The 21,979-nt window shown below is 42.2% G+C and overlaps 1 protein-coding gene and 1 non-coding gene across 3 annotated transcripts in view; one reads left to right on the forward strand and one right to left on the reverse strand.

The window, feature by feature from the left end:
* The window catches only part of GARNL3 (GTPase activating Rap/RanGAP domain like 3), a 144,517-nt gene that overhangs the window by 30,708 nt on the left and 91,830 nt on the right, over positions 1-21,979 (forward strand). The gene's annotated exons all lie outside the window — the stretch shown is intronic.
* LOC120852384 lies at positions 17,858-17,964 on the reverse strand. The gene has a single exon (XR_005718558.1). It is a non-coding gene; the product is annotated as a U6 spliceosomal RNA (small nuclear RNA).

A 21,979-nucleotide genomic window follows, 5' to 3' on the forward strand; every position in this document is an offset into this window, starting at 1 on the left:
GTCTTCTACAACTAGAATCATAATTTTGGCAGATGTTCTCTATTATTTAACTGGCTTATACCTAAGGCTTTGATAGCAGGTTGACTCATGTAGGTACCACAAGACATAACATTTATCTTGGAATTATCAATGAGTTGGGGCTTCCCAGGTGGTGCTAGTGTAAAGAACCTGCCTGCCAGTGTAGGAGACATAAGAGACTCAGGTTCAATCCCTGAGTCAGGAAGATCCCCTGGCGGAGGGTGTGGCACCCACTCCAGTATTCTTGCCTCTAGAATACCATGGACAAAGGAGCCTGGTGAGCTACAGTTCATGGGGTTGCAGAGTGAGAAGCAACTTTGCACACATGTGTGCATCAGTGAGTTAACATGGTTAGAAACTATGGTGCTCTTTTTGATATTTCGACGCCTTTGTGGATGATCGGTAATGCTTACATTGAACATTTTCCAGGCTAAAATTATTGCAACCATCTTTAGTAATGCAGAACTTTGAGACCTTGGTCATGTTTATGTGTTAGAATGGAGCTAGAAATTTTATTATGTTTATTAGTTTTGCTGTTTATTGAATGTTTGCTATGTACCAGTCAATGAGCTAAATACTTTAGATGCATTTACCTATTCTCCCAAACAACCATCAGCAGTTTTTTATTTCATCACACACTGTGGCTGCTCAGAAAATGCTGGTGGACATGAATGGATTCCCATTTATCAGATGATCTCAGAGAGATACCACAGCTAGAGGAGGTAACACATAAGCCCAGATCTGTCTGACTCTAAGAGCCCCTGTACTTAATCTCTCAGCCTATGAGCCTAGGCTGTTTTCTAAGGAAATTGGGTTGATTGTTAGAGCAAACATCTCTGCCCTTGGATGCATGCGTGCTAAGTCACTTCAGTCGTGTCTGACTCTGTACGACCCTATGAACTTCAGCCCCCCAGGCTCCTCTGTCAATGGGATTCTCAAGTCGAGAATACCAGAGTAGGTTGCCATGCCCTCCTCTAGGGGATCTTCCTGCCTCAGGGATCAAACCCATGTCTAGGTAGGTTCTTTACCACTAGCACCACCTGGGAAACCCATCTTTGTCCTTAATCAACAGCATAGAGTAGCTCTGCTTTAAGTCTTAGCTGAAATATATAATTCCAAACTCACTTAGGTCCAAATCTTAACAAAAGTTTGATTTTAAGAAGAATGTTCAAAAATAATTACCTAAGAAATGTCCGTGTGATAAATGTTTTAAATTTAGTTCCTAGTTTAGGCCCAACCATAACGTAGGTACAAACACTTGGCCCACACTTTAGAGGGACCACTTTTCTTGGCCCCTCTTAGAAAAGCAAGAGTTTTTCTTGATCTGTGCCCTTGTGTTATGCCTTTAGCTTGCACTGATGGGCAGATCAGAAAAGAGCCATGTGACTCTGGATGGTGTGTCGCTTGCAAGGAAGCTCTTGAGGATTTCTTGGTCTGTCGCATAGTGTCTCCTTTAAGAGAGCCTGTGAGAAAAGTTTTCCCAGGACCAAAAAGCAGCTTCATTGTTAACCTTATATGCAGTGGAAATCCTCTAAATGGGCTTTTTCCTCTTTGCTCTGGCCTCTAGGACGCTCAGGACCCTATTTATGGCTTGCCTTGAACAGTCTTAAAGGACTCTATAACAGGCAGCCTAATTTTGTTCTCTTGTTTTCAGTTTATTTACCCACACCTAATTTTCCCTTGTTCTAAATTTGTTTTGTATCTAATTTTCTCCTTTGAGTGAGATATATCTCAGTAAGATGCTTTATGTCTTTTCTAAAAAGTAAGATAGAGCATAAAAAAATATTTTCTGTGTTCAGCTTCTAGCTCTTAACAGCACATCCTCTGTCCCCCATTGAGGGTAACCTAGTTCACAGAATGGTTTTGACCCTTGTCTCCTCCTTCCCTTACTTTTTGATCAGGGCTTCTATGACCTATTTTCCTAGGATCAACTACACCTGGGGAGAATTAACATCCCCGGGCCAGCTATTTGGTGACTGCCTTAAGCACTGAGCCCTGTGTTAACTGGGGTCCAAAAGTCTTCCAAATCAACTAGCTAAACACATACCGTAATAAGAATATCAGACAAGTCCTCCAAGTTTTTCCAGATAAAATTAACCCTGGAACCAGCCACTCCAGGGATTTTTGGCACAGTGTGCTCTCTAGTTTCAAAACTAGAACTGCAAACGCTCTACTCCCTCTCTCCGCAGGCCTGGGCAGCTCATGCCAGGTTGCTGGTGGCCACACAAGTCTCCCGTTCCTGTGTGCCCCCACGTCCTCCTTGGGGTGACCCTCCCTCCTGCCACCACACTGTCAGCTCAGCTCACAGTCTCTGGCTCCCGCACCTTCTGCTGGCACCTGGGGTCTTTGTTCTGTGACTCCAGTGGTCTTCAGCTGGTGGGATATAGGTCCCTGGTGCACTATGAAAATACTTTCAGGACTTCCCTGGTGGCCCAGTGGCTGAGACTTTGCTCTCAATGCAGGGGGTCCGGGTTTGATCCCTTGTCAGGGAACTAGACCCCACATGCCACAACTAAGACCTGGAACAGCCAAATAAATAAATATTTAAACACAAATAAATACTTTCAAATTTTTCTCAGAGTTTAATACAACAGTTTATATTTTGTGTAACCAGAGATACAAACTGTTGGCATACTGTTTATTGGTTAATTCTTCACAGCAAATTGAGTTTTCTACCTGTGATCTTTTGTATACTATGGAGGAAAATTCTCACGTGTGTCTCAGACACCCAGTCTTTCTTGGTGCCTGCTTGATAATATCTGTTGCCTCTCACTTCTCACTTGTGCCAAAGTGACCTCTGCTGTACACCAGTCCTGTCATGTGCCCCCCTCAGCTTTTAGTACAACAAGGCTTGGCGGTATATATCATCAGTTGTAGCAAAAATAAATTTGAAGCTTGAGCAAAACTATGACATCACCATCTCAATGGACATGAGTTTGAGCGAACTCTGGAAAATAGTGATGGACAGGGAAGCCTGGTGTTTTACAGGCCATGGGTCGCAAAGAGTCGGACACAACTGAGCGACTGAACAACAAATACTATTTTTATGAATACAAAGTATTTTCTTTTCTGGAAAGTATTTTTAAGAACCAGTATTTACTTATTTATTTAGGCAGGTCTGCGATCAAAGACTGAAGAAGGGCATGGGCAACCCACTCCAGTATTCTTGCCTGGAGAATCCCATGGACAGAGGAGCCTAGCAGGCTACAGTCCATAGGGTCACAAAGAGTCAAACACGACTGAAGTGACTTAGCATGTTTGCATGCATGATCAAAGATGTAGTACTCGGAATTCCTCTGGTGATCCAGTGGTTAAGACTCCAAGCTTCCAATGCAGAGGGCCCGGGTTCAATCCCTGGTCAAGGAACTAGATCCTGCATGCTGCAACTAAGATCCAGTGCAGCCAAATAACTTTTTCTTGATGTAGTACTTGGCAGCCATGAACACACACCCAAGGATTTGAAAGCCACCCTTCTTTTAGTGGTATTACCTTGAAAAGGAATCTTACCTTTTTGCCAACCTTTCACCATATGGTCTCTGAACATTTATAGCTCTTTGTTAGACCCTCAGAACTAACTCTAACACTTTTAACTTATTAGCTGCCTCCTGGCAGACAACTTGGGACAGATTTCCCCAGGGCTGCAGGACCCAGAGTATCTGAGGCTTCATTTGGGTCTCTCTCAGCCGCCCCAAGCTGAGACCCTTGTCTTCAGCTTTCTTCTGTCTCAGGGCAAGTACTGTTTCCTTGGGGTATACCTCTATCCCCAGGTGGCAGCTTCACTCTCTTGGTAGAAAGAGAGAAGATCTGTGGGGTCTAAAATTTGCTCCCCCATTCCCCCCACTGGGTGAATTTAGGGAAAAATCATGCCCAAACCTGGTGTCACCTGCTGTGACCAACTTACCAAAAAGGGCCCCCAGTTTCATGCCACAACTAATATTCTAATTTTTTATATTGAAGTATTTTACATATTTAATTAAAGCCATTACTTTGGGCTCCTTTATGTGTAAGAAAAGGATTGTACCTTTTTTGGCCTCAGTCTTTTAATTGGTCTTTTGTGGTTATCTTTATGTTGCAGTGTTTTAAAATGTAATCTCAAGCTGTGTTTGCTGAATAGATGTGAAGACTTTATCATTACTTTAGGAATACATTTCAGCCACTCTAAATTCTCTTTTCGATCCCTGCGATAGTTCCACTAATTCCCTTCTGAATTCGCCTTTGAACACTCTCCTTTCTTGTTCCCACTAAGCCTGCACTTGCCAAGGTCACTAAAGACCTTCCTGCTACCAAGTCTAGGTGACGCATCTAGGCTTTAGCTCACGGGCCTCTCTGTGCATGCGGCCTCTTAACACGTTCCCCTCCCCCAGCATCTGTGCCTCTGCTCTCTCCTGTTTTTTCCCCTGCATCTCTGCTATACCTCCTCTGCTTCTTTCAGGGATTCCTTCTTTCCCGTCTGGTCCTCCCATTTGGATGCTTCTCAGGGTTCTGTTTCAAGACATCTTTCTCACCTGATCTGCTCTTCCTCGTGATCTTTCCTACCCTCATGGCTTCAGGTACCGTCTTCAGGCTGGTGACTCACAGATCTGTATATTCTTTCCAGGTCTTTATCCACAGCATCTAAGGCCATCTGTTCATATGCCCACAGGACATCCCTGTGGGCAACTGAACCTTAAAAGGGCCACTACTGAACTCAGTCGTCCCTCTTTACCCTCCCGCACCGCTAGGGAATGGCTTTACCTTCTTAACCATTGCTAATTTCAGAAACCAGGAAATCACCCAAAGCCCACATCCAGTCTCTTACCAAATCCTGTTGGTTTTATATTCTCAATAGATTTCCTGCCTAAGTTTCTCTTATTCACATGGATGTGCATGTACAATGCCAGACAGTCTTTTGAGAAGAGAGAGAGATAGACATAGATTTATATATATGTATGCATGAAAATATGTATTATGTATTCATGGGACTTCCCTGGTGGCTCAGATGGTAAAGAATCTGCCTGCAATACAGGAGACCTGGGTTGGATCCCTGGGTCAGGAGGATCCCCTAGAGAAAGGAATGGCTACCCACTCCAGTATTCTTGCCTGGAGAATTCCATGGACAGAGGAGCCTGCGGGCTACAGTCACAGGGTCACAAAGAGTCGGACACGACTGAGCAACTAACACTTTCACTTTTCATATGTACTCATATGAATTTCACAACTACCTGATAGTTTTGTAGATACTTTTGTTACCTCCATTGTATAGATGAGGTTACTGAAGTTCAAAGAGATGAATTAACTTGTCCAAAGTCACACAGCTTGTAAGTTGGTGAGCCTGTCCCTCTCCCATCTTCTGCACAGTAGGTTATATCTATTTAAAAGTTCTATGATCTCCCCATTGTTATAAGCTGTGCTCCAATGCCCCTTTGTCGTCGTCATCATGTGCGCATGCTCAGTTGTATCCAACTCTGTGACCCCGTAGGCTGTAGCCCACCAGCCTCCTCTGTCCATGGGATTCTCCAGACAAGAATACTAGAGTGGGTTGCCATTTTCTCCCCCAGGGGACTTTTCTGACCGAGGGATAAAACCCACGCCGTCTCTTGTGTCTCCTTCATTGACAGGTAGATTCTTTACCACTGTGCCACCTGGGATGCCCTCTAGTACCCCTTACTGTGCATAAAAATCACTTGCGGAATTTATTTAAGATTCAGGCTCTGATTTGGCATATCTGGAACAAGCCAAATAGTGTGGGTTTTTTTCCCCACAATCTTCCATTGTGAAAATGACTGAACTTCTTACAGGTTTATCATTTGATATCCAGGGAAGTCCAGAGACTACTTTGTTTTTAAGTAAAGAAGAACAATAAAGGACTTCCCTGGTGGTCCAGTGGTTAAGACTTCCCACTCCCAATGCAGGGGACCCAGGTTCGATCCCTGGTCAGGGCACTAGATCCTACATGCTTCAACTAAGAGTTTCCTTGCTGCAACAAAGATCAAAGATCCTTAGTCAGACATGACTGAAGCGACTTAGCATGAACACAAAAATGACTTAAAACAATGGAAATTTATTCTCTCATAGCTCTGGAGGCTAGAAGTCTGAAGTCAGATGTTGGCAGGGCTACACTCCCTCTGAAGGTTTGAGGGAAAAATCGTCCCTCGCCTCTTCCAGCTTCAGGGGTTGCCAGTAATCCCTGACACCCTTGACTTGCAGCTGCATCACTCTAGCTTCTGCTTCTGCATCGCATGGCCTCCCAGCCTGCATTTCTGTATCTGCATCACCCTCTTTTCTCTTATAAAGACACCAGCTGGGACTTCCCTGGTGATCCAGTGGTTAAGACTCCGAGCTCCCAATGCAGGGGGTATGGGTTCAGTCTCTGGTCAAGGAACTAGATCTCACATGCTACAGCTAAGGCCTGGAGCAACCAAATTAATTAGTTAAAAAACAGAAAGAGACACCAGCCATTGGACTTCAGTCCCACCCTAATCCAGTGAACTCATCTTAACTTATCTAATTACATCTGCAAAGACCCTCTTTGCAAATAAGGGCACATTCTGAGATTCCGGGTGGATGCAAAGGTGTTTGGGGTGGGGGACGGGGATTGGGGTGGGAGCACAGGGAACGCCATTCAAGCCAGAACAGTTCCTTTCTGCCTTTTAGTGTTCAGAAAGAAGCCTATGACAGTTTAGTTTATTTTCTTTCTTGGTAACTTTTCCTATCTTGATCTTTCTCAGACTTTCTTCTTTTATTTTTAAAATGTTTCCCATAGTTTCTCTATGTCTTTCTCTTCTCAGCAATTTTGCCTAAAATCTTGCATCTTTGTGATTCTTCAACCCAGGTCTTACGTCATGGATGAATATTTTCTTCAGATGTATATTTGATTATTGCTCATTTTCCCTCTTGAAATAGTAAGGAAGGTCTTTTTCTCTGTCCTCTGTCACTGCCTTTTCTTTCTCATTATTTTATATTTTGTTCCTCTTCATTCTGGGAAGGCATCTCAAATGATAAACATATCACTGTCTCTGTTTTGCACAATAAACATTTCATTTTCCTCCTCCGATGAGGATTTCTAATTTAAAAAATTTTTAATTTTAATCCTACATTTTTTAATCCTATATTTGCATTTTTTGGTCCTCATTTATCTTGCCCACTTCCACAAGCTTTACCCACTTATTGTAAAAATTGTCCTCTGTCTTATTGAGGACAACAGCTGCTTTTTAAATCTTTTATTTTGGTTTCATAGTAAAAAATGATGTGCTTCTTTTTTTCAGTTTTCAGGATCATATGTAGCATTATTTTAAATAACTCCCATGTTTGTGATTGTTTTCCTTTTTATAATACAGAATCTTGAGACAAACACAAAAAGTTATTCAGACCTTTTATTGTCAACATACAAAATGTACAACTGACCCTGAGCTCTCATTGTCCTTTTGGGTACCGGAGCTTCTCTGAACCAAACATCTGGATGGCTGGTGGTTTTGCAAAGCTCCCTGATCACTATCCAGGGTCTGGTTGGTGTTTCTCTAGCAAAGCTCTGCAGGAAAGGGAGAGGATGTCCTCCGTGCTTGGCTTTTTGCTTCTCTGAACAGGTGGCTCTAGAATTTATACATATCAGTTCAGTTCAGTTCAGTTCAGTCACTCAGTCATGTCTGACCCTGTGCAACCCCATGAATCGCAGCACGCCAGACCTCCCTGTCCATCACCAACTCCCGGAGTTCACTCAGACTCACATCCATCGAGTCAGTGATGCCATCCAGCCATCTCATCCTCTGTCGTCCCCTTCTCCTCCTGCCCCCAATCCCCCCCAGCATCAGAGTCTTTTCCAATGAGTCAACTCTTCGCATGAGGTGGCCAAAGTACTAGAGTTTCAGCTTCAGCATCATTCCCTCCAAAGAAATCCCAGGGCTGATCTCCTTCAGAATGGACTGGTTGGATCTCCTTGCAGTCCAAGGGACTTGCAAGAGTCTTCTCCAACACCACAGTTCAGAAGCATCAATTCTTTGGTACTCAGCTTTCCTCACAGTCCAATTCTCACGTCCGTACATGACCACTGGAAAAACCATAGCCTTGACTAGACGGACCTTTGTTGGCAAACTAATGTCTCTGCTTTTCAATATGCTATCTAGGTTGGTCATAACTTTTCTTCCAAGGAGTAAGTGTCTTTTATACATATAGCCAGGACTTAGAGGGCTATGGGTAGCAGTCTGGTTGGAAGAGGAATATTAATGTTTGCCTAGCTCTTTACATAACCTTGAGAAGACACCATCTGTGTAAAGAATCGGTTGGAGATTACAAAGGTGGAATCCCCCCATACCCAACCTCACTTTGGTCTGACCACTTGCTTGGCATATTGACAAAACTGTGTCCCCCAGGGTGCTCTGCTACCAGGACCCTTCCTGTCTCTCTCCCTGCCTATGGCCCTTCACTTATGAAGACTGCATTTTCTATCTTTTCATCTTTTTATTTGTTTGCACTGTGTCTTAGTTGCAGTGCTCAAGATCTTTGATCATCAGCTGCAGCACACGGGACCTTTAGCTGTGGCATGTGGGATCTAGTTCCCTGACCAGGGATGGAACTTGGCCCCCTGCATTTGGAGTGCAGATTCTTATCCACTGGACCACCAGGGATGTCCTAAGGCTGCATTTTCTAACATAGACTTTGTCTCTCTCCCTGCCCTCATCTTACCTAATGTTTTCTTGGAGAGAAAAAAGAGGTGCTGGAGTGGCTAGGGCTACCTTAAAATGCAGTGCTCATGCAGTAAAAAGATGACTCCCAGTGTTTTATTGTTACTCTTTATATAGACCCAGGGTTTCTTAGCCCAAAGGAGATGGGGGAGAGAAAATAAATTGCCGTCCAGCTTTCTGTGATGACCACAGATTTGTTCTGTTTCAGCCAACAAAGTCAGTGTCCAAACAGGTTTCCCTGTTCTTCTCCATTGGCCATAGAATAGGTAGAAGTCCTGATATTCTGGCCATAGGTTGGGAAATCAGTCTCAGATTCATCAATTGTCATCTTTTGTGCTGAATCTTCCCAAATATTTTACTGGGAATTTGAGTATCAGAGACTGCTAGTCAGATATTATTTTAATGAAGAAGCCAAGATGGATAGATATACTTTGAGATGAAAGGTTAGAGTAGAATACTCATGCTGACTTACCTCAGATTTCTCAATAGAATAGGTGGAAAAGTCATGCTTAGAAGAAAATGTGTTTCCAGAGTGATGACTTGGTGATTGATAAGTCAGGACCAAGATGGGAGATATAATGGGAAGTAAAAAAGAAATGGATAAAAGAACTGGAGAGTGGTAGTGAGGATCTAACCATGGTCAAGGAGCATGAGCTTGTCGTAGTCCTTGCCACATGGAAACTTGATTCTTTGGACACAGAAGGAGAGAGTGAGAGTTTACTTAGTAGGGGGTGATTGAGAGCTGGGATTTGACTCAGGGGGTTTAAATGCAGTGTTGACGTGATTAACCACAGATCCCCAGCTAGCTTGTGTACCAGAAAGAGCCAGAGTGGGTTCTACGTCAGGTACTATGATGACAGCACTCTACTAGTGTGGGTGAGGATGGGTTTGGAGTCTTGGGAATGGATGGCAGTCATGAAATCAAGGGAGGTCGTTAGATTTGAGAAAGCAGAAGGGTGTGAGCTGAAGACATCAGAGAGATCACTGTGATGGATGTAGAGTTTGCTGAGGATGGTGGCCAGAGATGTGGATGATAAGTCTGAGCCCAAATCCAGGACCCTGCTGGACCCAGCCAACGTTTATCATCCTAGTTGGAGACTCTTCTAACCGATTTGGGTACTCTGACATGCACCCTGGTGCTCAGCACTCCAGCCACCCAATCTCCCAAGTCTTTTCCCCGCCCCTTTGCACAGGCAGAATAGGATGAAGGAAAGAGTGGGAGGAAGAGAACATCCCCTCTGACCTGTCCCGGCAGGCAGTGCAAGTGACCGAGAGTCACCAGGAGAAGGGATCCAGTCAGGGGATGGCTCCTTCCACCCATGTTCAGGCATTATCTCCCCACCTTTTTTTGATGCAGACATTTTGAATCTCTTTCTTCCCTTCTGAGTATTTCTAAGGCAGATGCATGTGTGTGTGTGTGTGTGTGTGTGTGTATACATGTCTGATTTGCATATGCAGATGCTCTGCTTGACCAGTATCGGTAGTTTTTAAAATCTGCTTATGTTGGAAATCATTTCTTAAAGGTCCTATACATCTTCTAGAATAAATTGCATTATAGTAGGACTTCCCTTACAAATAGCTGTGAAAAGAAGAGAGACGAAAAGCAAAGGAGAAAAGGAAAGATGATAAGCATCTGAATGCAGAGTTCCAGAGAATAGCAAGAAGAGATAAGAAAGCCTTCTTCAGTGGTCAATGCAAAGAAATAGAGGAAAAGAACAGAATGGGAAAGACTAGAGATCTCTTCAAGAAAATCAGAGATACCAAGGGAACATTTCATGCAAAGATTGGCTCAATAAAGGACAGAAATGCTATGGACCTAACAGAAGCAGAGGATATTAAGAAGAGGTGGCAAGAATACACAGAAGAACTGTACAAAAAAGATCTTCATGACCCGGATAATCATGATGGTGTGATCACTAATCTAGAGCCAGACATCCTGGAATGTGAAGTCAAGTGGGCCTCGGAAAGCATCACTACGAACAAAGCTCGTGGAGGTGATGGAATTCCAGTTGAACTGTTTCAAATCCTGAAAGATGATGCTGTGAAAGTGCTGCACTCAATATGCCAGCAAATTTGGAAAACTCAGCAATGGCCACAGGACTGGAAAAGGTCAGTTTTCATTCCAATCCCAAAGAAAGGCGATGCCAAAGAATGCTCAAACTACCACACAATTGCACTCATCTCACATGCTAGTAAGGTGAAGTCGCTCAGTCGTGTCCGACTCTTTGCAACCTGGTGGACTATAACCTACTAGGCTTCTCCATCCATGGGATTCTCCATGCAAGAATACTGGAGTGGATTGCCATTTCCTTCTCCAGGGGATCTTCCCAACCCAGGGATTGAACCTGGGTCTCCCGCATTGGAGGCAGATGCTTTAACCTCTGAGCCACCAGTGCTCAAAATTCTCCAAGCCAGGCTTTAGCAATACATGAACCGTGAACTTCCTGATGTTCAAACTGATTTTAGAAAAGGCAGAGGAACCAGAGATCAAATTGCCAACATCCGCTGGATCATGGAAAAAGCAAGAGAGTTACAGAAAAAAGATCTATTTCTGCTTTATTGACTATGCCAAAGCCTTTGACTGTGTGGATCACAATAAACTGTGGAAAATTCTGAAAGAGATGGGAATACCAGACCACCTGACCTGCCTCTTGAGAAATCTGTATGCAGGTCAGGAAGCAACAGTTAGAACTGGACATGGAACAACAGACTGGTTCCAAATAGGAAAAGGAGTACGTCAAGGCTGTATATTGTCACCCTGCTTATTTAACTTGTATGCAGAGTACATCATGAGAAACTCTGGGCTGGAAGAAGCACAAGCTGGAATCAAGATTTCTGGGAGAAATATCAATAACCTCAGATATGCAGATGACACCACCCTTATGGCAGAAAGTGAAGAGGAGCTAAAAAGCCTCTTGATGAAAGTGAAAGTGGAGAGTGAAAAAGTTGGCCTAAAGCTCAACATTCAGAAAACGAATATCCATGGCATCTGGTCCCATCACTTCATGGGAAATAGATGGGGAAACAGTGGAAACTGTCAGACTTTATTTTGGGGGGCTCCAAAATCACTGCAGATGGTGATTGTAGCCATGAAATTAAAAGACGCTTACTCCTTGGAAGAAAAGTTATGACCAACCTAGATAGTATATTCAAAAGCAGAGACATTACTTTGCCGACTAAGGTCCATCTAGTCAAGGCTATGGTTTTTCCTGTGGTCATGTATGGATGTGAGAGTTGGACTGTGAAGAAGGCTGAGCCCCAAAGAATTGATGCTTTTGAACTGTGGTGTTGGAGAAGACTCTTGCGAGTCCCTTGGACTGCAAGGAGATCCAACCAGTCCATTCTGAAGGAGATCAACCCTGAGATTTCTTTGGAAGGAATGATGCTAAAGCTGAAACTCGAGTACTTTGGCCACCTCATGCGAAGAGTTGACTCATTGGAAAAGACTCTGATGCTGGGAGGGACTGGGGACAGGAGGAGAAGGGGACGACCGAGGATGAGATGGCTGGATGGCATCACTGACTCGATGGATGTGAGTCTGAGTGAACTCCGGGAGTTGGTGATGGACAGGGAGGCCTGGCGTGCTGCGATTCATGGGGTCACAAAGAGTCGGACACAACTGAGCGACTGAACTGAACTCACCTGAGGACTTCCCTGGTGGTCCAGTGGTTAAGACTGTGCTCCCAATGCAAGGGGCCCAGTTCTATCCCTGATCAGGGAACTAGATCCCACATGGCACAGCTAGGAGTTTGTATGCCAAAACTGAAAAGATTCCGAGTGCCACAACTAAAACCCGTCATAGCCTAGCAAATAAATAAGTAAACATTTTAAAAATAAATAAATAAATTGCATAATAACAATGAGACCTTCAGCTCCCCCAGGCAGAGTTATCTCTGCAGCATCTGACCTCCCTCTGTGCCCCGTACTTTCTTCTGTACTGTGGCATTTAACCAGGTTGTGTGTGATTTATCTGTGTACTTGTGTGTGTCTGTCTCTCCCACTAGGCTCTATGTTCCTCTAGGGCACAGATCATGTTGCGTTTGTCTTTATAAATCCAGCAGTTAGTACAGGCCTGGGGAAATAGGTTCTCAATAATGTTGGAAGAGCGACAAACATTTAAACAGACTTTCCAAGAGTTTAAATGCAGCATTGAAATGTTTTAATCATACTAGCAATAATTAGGGCCTTTTATATTAATCATTACCATACTGTTATTAAAATACATGTTGTTATAACATGATTGAACACATCCTATGTCCAGACACTATTCTAGGATCATTCCATGTTTTATATTATTGAATTCTCTCCCCAAACCTAGAAGTGGCTACAGTCATTGTCTTCATTTTATTTCATTTTTTGTCCTCATTTTAGAAAAAAGGAAAATGAAATTTAGAGAGGAAAAATCAAGTGATTTGCCCAAGGTCACGCAGCTAGTAAGTGTGGAACTGAACCTGATAAGTTGGGTGCTAAAACCTACACTTGTAACCACTCGTGTCAAAGAAAGGAGTTGGCAATGGGGGATAGAAATCTGAAATCTTATTTTTAAAGATGTAACTTACATAAAGGTTAAAAGATCTTTCCCTAGATTAAAATACTGTTTCTGTGACTTATATATACCTGAATGTCAAGTACCCAGTGCGTGATAAGCAGAAATCACAGGGAATCCTAGCACTTCTGTAGGTGTAGAAACAGACACCAGCCCAAATAAACAAAGCAATTCAGTGGAGAGGAGAAGAGCCTTATGTTTCTGAAAATTCATGTATTTGTATTAATTTAGGAAATATTCTCATCTAACTGCCTCTAATATTAAGCTAATAATACTTTTACTTATAGTACTTTATGAATACCACTTTATTCTTTCTGTTTTTAATTTTTTCTTTTACGTTAATTCGTTGAATCATACAGATGGTTATAAGCGCTTGGAGATTACTTTTTTCCAGAAATAAAACATCTAAGACATTAAACACTGTTTAGTGTTCAATGAATCACTTTGGCTGAGATTGGAACAAAGCCTCTACTGCACATACTAAATTACATGAATTTCCACCATTTTTTAGTGTACTCAAGTAGCTGGAGGTGATTCAGCCTGAGAAACTGAATTGATCTTGGTCACCCAGAGTTGCATCAAGGTCCAGCATGTCACACAGTCCTGTCCATTAGAACTTTCCATGACTGTGGAAATTTGTCATTTGCTCTGTCCAGTGTAGCCACCACCTGGGGCTACTGAACACTTGGAATTTAGACAGTGCCACAGAGGAACTGAGTGGTTTTTACTTTATCTCAATTAATTTAAAATTAGATCTACATGGGGCTGGTGGCCCAATACTGGCCAGTGCAGGATCTCTAAAGGAATCCCTTGCAGGGCTGGGCAGAGCCTAACTGATGATTTGATTTGCTTTTTCCCCTTTCTCTCTCAGGCTCAGTGCTCCCCAGCACTGAGCCTTTGGTGTATGTGGTGTATGACCAGATTAGAGACGTTAGACAAAATAGAGTAAAATAACATAAAGAACTTGTCTTTTCTTCTTAACATTACTGATGTTGAATATTTGTTAGGGGACTTCCCTGACCGTCTAGTGGTTAAGACTTCGCCTTCCAACACAGGGGGTGAGGGTTCAATCCCTGGTCAGAGAGCAGTGACTTCACATCTTGTGGCCAAAAAAAAAAAAAAAGCAACAACAACAAACAAACCAAAACAGAAACAGTATTATAAAACATTCAAAAAAATAGTCCGCATTAAAAAAATATGTATATATGTATGTTAATACATTTCCCTGAACTTGTGTACCAAAACAAATAGAAAAGAACACGGCTATTTGCTTCTTCTCTAGGGAAACTGCATTACTGTGAGTGAGGGTATGGCTGGTAGGTGAGGACAAGACCCTTCCCCTCCTCAAAGACTCTCTGAGCCAGGGCTGCCTCTTTGGGGCAGTGGTCTGACAACCTCTTCAGTTCTACACTTACTAGTATAGTCAGGTTTCTTTCTCTTTTTAAAATAATCTTCATTATGTATATTTTCCTAGAAATTTTCCATTTCACTGAAGTTTTTGGTAATATTTGCATAGTCTCATATGATATTCTCTCACATCTTTAAAAAAATCTCTTTCCTTTTTAGAAATTTTATTTATTATCAATCCATATATTTGTGTTTTTCTTTGCTTTTTACTTTATTGAAATATAGTTGATTTACATATTGTGTTAGTTTCAGGTGTACAGCAAAGTGATTCAGTTATGTGTATTCAGTTCAGTCGATCAGTCATATCCAACTCCTTATGACCCCATGGACTGCAGCACACCAGGCTTCCCTATCCATCACCAACTCCTGGAGCCTACTCAAACTCATGTCCATCAAGTCGGTGATGCCATCCAACCACCTCATCCTTTGTTGTCCCCTTCTCCTCCTGCCTTCAATCATTCCCAGCATCAGGGTCTTTTCCAATGAGTTGGTTCTTCGCATCAGGTGGCTAAAGTATTGGAATTTCAGCTTCAACATTAGTCCTTCCAATGAATATTCAGGATTGATTTCCTTTAGGATTGACTAGTTGGATCCCCTGCAGTCCAAGGGACTCTCAAGAGTCTTCTCCAACACCACAATTCAAAAGCATCAATTCTTTGGCACTCAGCTTTCTTTATAGTCCAACTCTCACATCTATACATGACCACTGGAAAAACCACAGCTTTGATTAGATGGACCTTTGTTGGTAAAGTAATGTCTCTGCTTTTTAATATTCTGTCTAGGTTGATCATAGCTTTTCTTCCAAGGAGCAAGCATCTTTTAATTTCATGGCTGCAGTCACCATCTGCAGTGATTTTGGAGCCAAAAAAAAAAAAAGTCTCTCACTGTTTTCCCATCTATTTACCATGAAGTGATGGACTGGATGCTATGATCTTACTTTTCTGAATGTTGAGTTTTAAGCCAACTTTTTCACTCTTCTCTTTCACTTTCATCAAGAAGTCCTTTAGTTCTTCTTCGCTTTCTGCCATAAGGGTGGTGTCATCTGCATATCTGAGGTTTTTTATATTTCTCCCAGCAATCTTGATTCCAGCTTGTGATTCATCCAGCCTGGCATTTTGCCTGATGTACTCTGCATGTAAGTTAATAAGCAGGGTGACAATATATAGCTTTGACTTACTCCTTTCCCCATTTGGAGTTAGTTTGTTGTTCCATGTCCAGTTCTAACCTTTGCTTCCTGACCTGCATACAGATTTCTCAAGAGGCAGGTCAGGTGGTCTAGTATTCCCATCTCTTTCAGAATTTTCCACAGTTTGTTATGATCCACACAGTCAAAAGCTTTGGCAAAGTCAATAAAGCAGTAAATGTTTTTCCAGAACTCTCTTGCTTTTTCAATGATCCAGCGGATGTTGGCAATTTGATCTCTGGTTCCTCTGCCTTTTCCAAATCCAGCCTGAACATCTGGAAGTTCACAGTTCATGTACTGTTGAAGCCTGGCTTGGAGAATTCTGAGCATTACTTTGCTAGCGTGTGAGATGAGTTCAATTGTGTGGTAGTTTGAGCATTCTTTGGCATTGCCTTTCTTTGGGATTGGAATAAAAACTGACCTTTTCCAGTCCTGTGGCCACTGCTGAGTTTTGCAGATTTGCTGGCTTACTGAGTGCAGCGCTTTCACAGCATCACCTTTCAGGATTTGAAATAGCTCAACTGGAATTCCATCACCTCCGTTAGCTTTGTTCGTAGTGATGCTTCCTAAGGCCCACCGAACTTTGCATTCTAGGATGTCTGGCTCTAGAATGGTAAGTGGTCATCTGGGTACTGAAGATCATTTTTGTACTGTTCTTCTGTGTATTCTTGCCACCTCTTCTTAATATCTTCTGCTTCTGTTAGGTCCATACCATTTCTGTCCTTTATTGTGCTCATCTTTACATGAAATATTCCCTTGATATTTCTAATTTTCTTGAAGAGATCTCTAGTCTTTCCCATTCTGTTGTTTTCCTCTATTTCTTTGCATTGATCGCTGAGGAAGGCTTTCTTATCTCTCCTCGCTATTCTTTGGAACTCTGCATTGAAATGGGTATATCTTTCCTTTTCTCCTTTGCCTTTACCTTCTCTTCTTTTCTCAGCTATTTGTAAGGCCTCGTCAGACAACCATCTTGCCTTTTTGCATTTCTTTTTCTTGGTGATGGAATTGATCACTGCCTCCTGTATGGTGTCATGAACCTCCATCCATAGTTCTTCAGGCTCTCTGTCAGATCTAGTCCCTTAAATCTATTTCTCACTTCCACTGTATAATCATAAGGGATTTGATTTAGGTCATACCTGAATGGTCTAGTGATTTTCTCTACTTTCTTCAATTTAAGTCTGAATTTGGCAATAAGGAGTTCATGATCTGAGCCACAGTCAGCTTCTGGTCTTGTTTTTGCTGACTATATAGAGCTTCTCCATCTTCGGTTGCAAAAAATATAATCAGTCTGATTTCTATATTGACCATATATTGAGGTCCATGTGTAGAGTCGTCTCTTGTGTTGTTGGAAGAGGGTATTTGCTATGACCAGTTTGTTCTCTTGGCAAAACTGTGTTAGCCTTTGACCTGCTTCGTTTTGTACTCTGAGGCCAAATTTGCCTGTTACTCCAGATATCTCTTGACTTCCTACTTTCGCTTTCCAGTCCCCTATAACAAAGAGAACATCTTTTTGGGGTGTTAGTTCTAGATCTTGTAGGTCGTCATAGAATCGTTCAACTTGAGCTTCTCCAGGATTACTGGTCGGGGCACAGACTTGGATTACTGTGATATTGAATGGTTTGGCTTGAAAACAAGCAGAGATCATTCTGTCATTTTTGAGATTACGTCCAAGTACTGCATTTTGGACTCTTTTGTTGACTATGATGGCTACTCCATTTCTTCTAAGGGATTCTTGCCCACAGTAGTAGATATTATGGTCATCTGAGTTAAATTCACATATTGCAGTCTATTTTAGTTCACTGATTCCTAAAATGTTGATGTTCACTCTTGCCATCTCCTGTTTCACCACTTCCAATTTGCTTTGATTCATAGACCTAACATTTTATGTATATATATATTTATGTATATATATTTTTCATATTATTTTCCATTATAGATTATTATAAGATTCTGAATATAGTTCCCTGTGCTATACAGTAAATGTTTGTTGTTTCTCTGTTTTATGTACAGTAGTGTGTATCTGTTAATCACAAAGTAATAATTTATAAAGATATGGAATGCTTCACAAATTTGCATGTCATCCTTACTCAGGGGCCATGCTCATCTTCTCTGTACTGTTCCAGTTTTAGTATATGTGCTCCCAAAGTGAGCACTCTTTGCTTTTCAGGATCAGGCTTCCTGGCCTGATGTGTTTATTGATTCTACTGTCTTTCTAAATCTATAATTTCTGCTCTGATCTTTTATTGATTCCTTGCCCTTGTTTTCCCTGAGTGTATCTCATTGTTCTTTTTGTATCTTCTAGAAGTTAATGCTTTAGTTTATTGTTTTTATTCTTTCTTGTTTAATAATGAAATCATTTAGAAATACGAATTTTCCTGTAAATACAACATCTCTCCCATTATCTGTTTTGATAGGTACTGTATAGTGTATAGTTCCCTGTGCAATACAGTGATGTCTGGATAGTGTCCAATCTTAGTTTTCCTACTTGACCTAAGAGTTTTTTCAGATGTATGCTTTAAAATTTCCTTTCCGTATCCTTTTGACACTGATTTCTCATTTAGTTGCACTGTACTAAAAAATCATCTGTACAGTTTCTTTTGTCAAATTTATTCATGCTTGTTTTCTATCCAGTATTTGGTCAGTTTTTACAGCTTTAATAGATGGCCTTAAAAGGTATGTATTTTCTGTTTGTACCTTGATAAATTCTGTATATGTCTACTAAATCATGCTTATTGATTTTATTGTTTGATTTCTCTGTAATTTCTTACTAGTTTTGCTTTGACCTATCAGAGAAAAATATACTAAATCCCCTATTATAATTATAATTTTAAAAACTCCATCTATTTATAATAGTTTTATCTTAGAATGAATGTCTATAATTATTATATTTTGGGAGTGAGTAGATCTCTTTACCCATGTACCATTACTTTTAAAATTTGATACTTTTCTCCTAAATTCTACCTTCTGATTTTATTATTCTCTCACCATTTTCCTCCCAACTTACCATGAATACTTATTACTTTGCCTTTCTTTTTCACAATTTATTGTCTTATTGTATTTATTGTATTGTTCCATTTTGTTACTTCTCCAAGCGAATTGGGTTTCATTTGTATTCCCAACCCTTGAGTCTTTTTCCCTTTACCAGGGGAGAGTAACCCACTGATATTTATTGTAGTGTCTGTGCTGTTCTCTCTAATGACCTCTAGGAGGAGTTTCTGTCTCCTTGTTATCCACATCCTCATTTTACCCCTCTACCTCATTCCGTTCTTCAGGAGTGCAGGTCGGGATTGATCCAATAAAAAACATCTTACTGGTCACTGAACTGGTCAGCAGAGCACTTGCAAAGGTCAGAGAATACTTGGGAATGTCCTTTTTGGACCTTTCTCCCAAAGAATAACAAAGAGCCAGATATATTCCTGTGTGAGGAGACTGGCCAGCTCCCTCCTCTCTGCTGGCCTCGGAGGGGCGAGACCTCAGACTGCCTGCCCTCTACTTTGTTTCTGAACCTCTCAGGCTGTTCTGCAGCAAATAAAGCCATTCTCTAGTTGTGGTCTAGCTCACTAGTAGTTGGTCTAGGGAATGATTTAGTTAGTCTTGCATTGTCTACCCAAAGACCATCTTAATAACTCCTGGGTCCATTATTCCTTGCATTTTCCTCCCAGGTATGTTCTCTGTGCTTTTGCTAATCATTTTTCTCTGTTTATCTCAAACTGATATTCTAATTTACTTTTGGGAGGGCATTTTCTTCTCAGTGTCTAATTTTGAATTCACTGTAGTCCCTGTGAGATGTGGTTTCCATTTCCATATTCAGAAACTGTGCTTTACATCTGAAAGCTGATCACAGATCGTTTCATATTCATAGATCAAGTATCCTCCCAAATTATTACAATTAGCTATGGCCTCAAATTTCCTTTGCTTTTTGTAGTAAATATATTTTCTAGAACATATACCTCAGATCAGTTTCCACATTTTAAATTATGGACTTGTCATAGGTTTAATTATTTTTTTCTTTGTTGTTCCTTGCTGGTTTAGAATGTCAAAATGCAGTTAAAAACAAGCATATTTATCTGTCACATCCAGCCAAGCATTTTAAGTTGTCAGATGCCTCTGCCCCACATAGTCAGGCTTGGAATGAACCCTCTGTCTTCAGTGTGGTTGGAGGTCTCTCTGGTTTCACCATTGAGGTTTAACCATGGAGAGGGAAAGAGCACATGGCAGGGAGCACTCCCTCTCTAAAGGGCTGGGATTCCTGCATGCCTCTGAGACTTTGACCCTCCTGCAAGTGGGGAGATGAAGTCAAATGGCCACCTTGAGGGAAATGTAGTCTAGCTGTGTGTCTGGCTACAATTCCATTACTGTGGAAGATGGTGAGAATGGATTTTGGTGGCAGCCAGAACTCTGTACCACGTGGAGAGACTAGGGGGAGGCGTCTTGGTTGTGCAGTATTGGACATTTAGATGGGTTCTGGTAGATGTTGTGTCATTCCCAAGTCCAATCTCCTTCCAACAAATGGAAGAGTTTATAGATTTTTAAGTTTTAATTGTCTGGATCAGAGGCTTATGAGGAGTAATAGAAGGATAACTACTGAGGGAAACAGCTTCTCTGTCATATTAAATGGATTGATCTTTCCCCTGCAGTGTTATTTTTTTCAACCTCTCATTCACTAGAGCACTGTTCCCTTTCATGTCAGCTGCTGGACCAGTCCCCATCCTCACGAGCCTCCACGGCACCCTCGGCTTTTTTTAGCCAACTGCTCGAGCCCGCTGTGAGGTCGGGGGTGGGTGGCAGGGCAGGGGAGCTCTGGGGCTGCCATTCCATGTGCCAGCAAGAGTCACTTTCCCAGTGGGACTGGTAGGTCCCCTTCCCACCTGCTGCCTGAACACCTGCCCTCAGGGCAGATAAGCCTTGGCAGGTGAGCTCAGCAGCATCAGTCCGACCTGCCGAGTTGGACTGTTGCTACTCAGGCTGCCTTTCCCTTGCACACGGTGATTTGGTCTGTCCTTCTCTTTGATCTTTCTTTCATGACAGACTGGGTAGAATCTCTTTGAAATCGCTTATGTGAGTAATGAACTTTCTTTGGTTTCTGGGATTGGAGGTAATCTTGCCACCAGTCTTCTATCCCTTTGGTCATTTCCATAGGATTTGGCATTCATCTATTGACAGGTTTCCTGTGTAATAAATATTTAGTATCAGTACTGTGCCAGGCAATGAGCATAGCTCTGGGGATACAGTGGTGAGAAAACAGTCTTCCTGAGTTTCTCAGAGGGAGTGAGGAGAGACAGGCATGAATCTGGTAATGGCACAAAAGAACGTCAACCAGGACCCTGAGCACCCCTCTGAGCCTTACTGGGGGCATTTTCGCAGGCATTGAAGTCAGGGAAGGGGTCTGAGAAGTGGGGACTGTGGTGGAATTGAATGATGAGGAGTTCACGAGGGGAAGGTGGGAGAGGAAGACCTTCTAAGTGAGGGGTTCCCATGTATGTTCATCCTCTGGTGGGAAGGAAGGGGCTGCCAGGATGGAGCTGGGATCAGGGGGCAATCAGATTTGTAGATGCCAAAATCCCTGCTCTTTGGTGTGAAGTTTGGTTTGGAGAAAAGTGATGCTAGGGGCTATTCAGGCCAGTTAGGAGGTGGTTGCAGTCACCCAGGGGAGAGATGACAGCAAGCTTATGGAGATGGTTGGTGGTAGGGAGAGTGACAGTGATAGCGTTAAACATGTTAGATAGAGGCGGAAGTTCAGGGTCTTCGAGAATTTTGTGATGATTGTTCAGAGAGAGCTGAATTCTTTCTAACCATCAAATCATTAAATATTTCCTCCCTTTCTTCTTCTTGAACCTTCTGGTCAAGATGAGCAATAAGCTTCTTGTTCTTTACCAGCTGAGCCGCCAGGGAAGCCCCCTAGCTTCTTGTTCTAATCTCAGCCAAGAAAAAGGTCATCATAGCCTGTGCCTGGCAGTGTCTGGAATATAGTCCACCACTCTTTATATTTGTTATGTGAATGAATGAGTGAGTCAGTGAATGACGATCAGCCCTTCTCCCAAGCCTCTGAGTCCCTGATGAGACTCGCTGCTAGAGTGAGGAGTATGTCTACCAACCTCTAATGCAAGGATGTGTGTGTCACCCTCTCTCTTTATACACCAATGGCAGATGTTAGTAATTGATTGCGGC

The sequence above is a fragment of the Oryx dammah genome, unplaced genomic scaffold (genome assembly GCF_014754425.2).
Source record: "Oryx dammah isolate SB20612 unplaced genomic scaffold, SCBI_Odam_1.1 HiC_scaffold_25, whole genome shotgun sequence".
Taxonomy (NCBI): Eukaryota; Metazoa; Chordata; class Mammalia; order Artiodactyla; family Bovidae; genus Oryx; species Oryx dammah.